This window comes from Notechis scutatus, chromosome 6 (assembly GCF_049901735.1).
Source record: "Notechis scutatus isolate UNSWTSFEM ecotype Mainland chromosome 6, rNotScu1.2, whole genome shotgun sequence".
NCBI lineage: Eukaryota > Metazoa > Chordata > Lepidosauria > Squamata > Elapidae > Notechis > Notechis scutatus.
The window spans coordinates 13,149,723-13,153,906 of record NC_142014.1 but is presented as its reverse complement, the minus strand read 5'-3'; the positions used below and the strand labels follow the sequence as shown (position 1 = coordinate 13,153,906).

The 4,184-nt window shown below is 37.6% G+C and overlaps 1 pseudogene; it reads left to right on the top strand.

Annotated features, from left to right (window-relative positions):
- Positions 1-436: 436 nt before the first annotated feature.
- LOC113413000 (general transcription factor II-I repeat domain-containing protein 2B pseudogene) lies at positions 437-3,136 on the top strand (annotated as a pseudogene).
- Positions 3,137-4,184: the final 1,048 nt, after the last annotated feature.

The window sequence follows — 4,184 nt, the reverse complement described above, 5'->3', positions numbered from 1 at the left end:
ATTTGGGGATTCTCCAAAGCGCACAGAAACTTAGCTAGGGATTCTCCTGAACCCCCAACACCCCACTTCTGGGTTTGGTGGTTTCCACCCTTTTGAACACCCTGCCAGTCAAGACTAGAAATGTCCTGAACTTCCCAGTCTTTAAGAAGGCTTTAAAAATTTTTATTCCTCTAGAGCACAGGTGTCAAACTCAAGGCCCGCGGGCCAAATGTGGCCCGCCACGTCCTTTTATGTGGCCCGCGAGAGCTACAGAGTTCCGATTGTCTTTAAATAAATAAAGCAAAAGAGAGCATTGACCACAAACTACATTTCCCAGAATGCATACTGATTATGTTACCAGCAAATTGTCGACATCCCACCACTAGGTTGCAGTGTATCCGCATCAATGTTATTTTCTGCAAGTTGAATTATAAATGGAATTACAAAGGATCCCAAAATGTCCAGGAAGAGGAAAGTTGATGCAGATGGAAAGATGTTTCAAGAAAGATGGGAAGGTGAATACATGTTTGTGCTTCAAGGAGAGAAACCGGTATGTCTTTTATGTTACGAGGCATTATCGGTTGTCAAAGAGTACAATCTACGTCGGCATTTTGAAACCAAACACGGAGCTAAGTATGCCAAAGTTAGCCTTTCAGAAAAATGACAGATTGTCTCAAGAATAAATCCGAAAAATGTTGGAAATGTCATCAGATACCTGGCTCATATTACCATATGTGGTGGACTTGTGCGGATGCTAGAAAATACTGGACTAAAATCCACATGTGGTTGGAAAAAATGACGAAAAAACATATAGATTTGAAACCAGAGATATTTTTATTGGGAATTTTACCTGATACATATAGCAAAGATTTGAAATACCTGATTGTAAATGTTTTAACAAGTGGCTAGGGTTGTATTTGCTAAAAACTGGAAAGACGAGAAAATACCATCGCAGGAGGAAACCATTAAGAAAATATTGGAATGTGCTGAAATGAGTAGATTGACATTTGAAATTAGAGAGCAAGAGGATAAACAATTCTATAAAATTTGGGACCTTTTTTATCAATGGTTAGATAATAAAATACAATAATGAAATATGTAGAATCTTAGAAAATAATAAATATATAAAGATGTATTTTTTTTTCTTTTTTACTATATCTATAAAAAAAAATTTAGGATAGATTTGGGAAGATTATATGAATTGTTACAAAATGATACCAAGTAAATTATAGTTATCTCGCAAAATATGAATGAATAAAATTATTGTCAAATGATTGAATAATAATGATACTAGGGTATTTAATCTCTGATTGAGAATATGAGAATATGAATATAGAATATGAGAATATGAGAATAATACTATGTAACTGTAATTGATGACTATGAACTGGATGCACAAAAAAATTTGTAAACCAACCGACACACTGCTTGTATATTCATGGAAGAAAGGTTGATGTTTTTATGTTTTGTTTGTTTATGTCTGTGTTTAAAAAAATCAATAAATGTTTTTTTTAAAAAAAAGAAAAATGACAGATTGTTGAAGAATTAAAAAGCAAACTACAATTGCAGCAGAATGTGTTCACGAAAGCCACAACCAAAAACACTGCAGCAGTGAATGCTAGCTTCATCGTTGCAGAAGAAATCGCCCGAGCTTCAAAGTGTTTTTCAGAGGGCGTGTTTTTGAAGCAGTGCATGCTGAAGGTCTTTGAGCAGGTGTGCCCCGACCAGATACAGACTTTTAAAAATGTCAGTTTATCAAGGAACACCATTGTGGACCGAGTTACAGAACTAGCAGGAAACCTGTCGATGCAGCTGGCCCAAGAGACACGTAGCTACATAGCTTTTTCATTAGCTCTTGATGAAAGCACAGACAACACGGATACAGCGCATCTATCCATTTTTACTCGAGGCGTGAAGTCAGACCTCTCTGTCACTGAGGAGCTGTTGGATGTAGCTGCCATGCATGGGACCACAACGGGACAGGACATTTTTGATATGGTGGAGAAGTCCATGAGTAAAAATGCACTGCCTTGGGAAAAGTTGGTGGGATTAACTACAAATGGTGCACCCGCAATGTGTGGAGGAAAAGCGGGCTTGGTTGGACTAATAAAAGACAAAATGCTGAAAGTAATTGTCAGACGCCTCTGGTAACGTATCATTGCATCATTCATCAAGAAACGTTGTGTGGGAAGGTGCTGGGGATGGATCATGTAGTGACCACGGTCATGAAAACTGTGAACTTCATTCGAGCGCATGGCCTGAATCACCGTCAGTTACAGCTGTTCTTGCAGGAGATGGGCTCAGAGCATGGAGACGTGCCGTACCATACAAAAGTACAGTGGCTGAGTAGGAGTGAAGTCCTTAAACAATTTTTTGAACTTAGGGAAGATATTGCTCTTTTCATGCTAAGTAAAGGAAAATTCATGTCTGAACTGTCAGATCCCAACTGGTTGTGTGACTTTGCTATGTTATGTGACATAACCGAGCATCTCACCCAACTGAATCAGAAGCTGCAGGGACGTAGACAAGTCGTTATGCAGATGTCCGACATGATCACGGCTTTCCAGCGTAAACTTGATCTGTGGATGTGCCAAGTCAAACAGGACAATCTTGCTCACTTTCCTGTTTGTCAAAGCATTTCAGCCTCATTTCCCGGTGTTTTTTCATGTGCTCAGTTGGCTACCAAAGTGAGCCGATTAATAAATGAGTTTGATCGGTGCTTCTCTGACTTTAAAGTGCAGCACTCAGACTTTGCCATCTTTGCTGATCCTTTCACCACCGACGTCTGCACTGCACCCCAGCACCTTCAGATGCAGTTAATTGAGCTTCAAAGCAATCGTAGCCTGAAAGCAAAGTTCAAGGATGTTGCGATCCAGGACTTTTACCGTAAAATACCCCCTGGTTCAATGCCACAGCTTTGACGTCATGCAGCCCGTGTTCTGTCTATGTTTGGGAGCACCTATCTGTGCGAACAGATGTTTTCAATAATCAATCTAAACAAAAAGCATAGATCACATATCACATATCACTCCACGCTGTTCTACAGATTGCTTCAGCACAAGACCTAAAACCAGACATTGACACACTGGCTACGGAAAAACGGTGTCAAAGATCCAGCCAGAAAATGCATAAGTAAGCATTTTTAAAAACCTAATTAATATATAATAAAATGTATTTCAATCAAGAAGAAGAATAGTTAAACTGTGCAATTTAATGATTGTGCTGACATTTTGTTATTTTTAGAACATGGTCAATGGATTATGATGGAGGAGAGGGGATCCACTCTGTGTGTTCCAGGACAATCAGCATCTTCTCATGAACTTCACCTAAAAACTTGAGACAATATAGTTGTGAATTGAGACAACCCTGATTTTGTTATTTTGAGTTATTTACAAATATAACTTTATATGTGTAGTAATGCATTTAGTGTTTATAGGTTTATATGTTTATGCAGTCAAATCTGCAAGGCTATATGCAGCCATTTGTTTTTGTGAAATGCTACATCTGTCACATATGTTCTTAACAGCTCACAATTGTTGGTTGTACTTATTCTGTTATTCTGTCCCTCCTAGCTGTGACAAAAAGGATTTGAACAAAGTTATTATCATAACTGATGTTGGATGATGTTTTTCTATTATTATTCACTTGGATAGATTGATCATTGATTGATGGAGTAATGTGGGTTTCTTAACTTGACAAAGTAAATTTTTTATGTTATATTAACAGAGCTACTAGCAACCTTTTTTTACATTTATGCAAATGCATATGTAATATTTGTGATTTGAATAAATAATAAATTCAGAGTTAATTAACATTTAGGAGTAGTTACATTTGATTACATTTATACTGTCATACAGTTACATGTGGCCCTTTGAGGGCAACCATTACGCTGACGTGGCCCTCGGTGAAAATGAGTTTGACACCCCTGCTCTAGAGGGTGGTGATGATATATTGCCTGCCTGTATTAGGTAGATTAGATGTGATTTTGTTACAGTTTTGGTTGATTGTAAACTACCTGATTAAAAAGGATGCTTATAAATATAATGAACAAGAAAAATCAAGTGTAGTGAGTTTAATGCATGTGTCTATGTGGGGCTGTGTATTCATATAGGGCAGTTAACTTTTTATGTTACTCTTTGATGCATTCAGAATGCATACAGGTAAGTCAAGTACAAAAGTAAAAACAGAAAATCACGTACAACAAT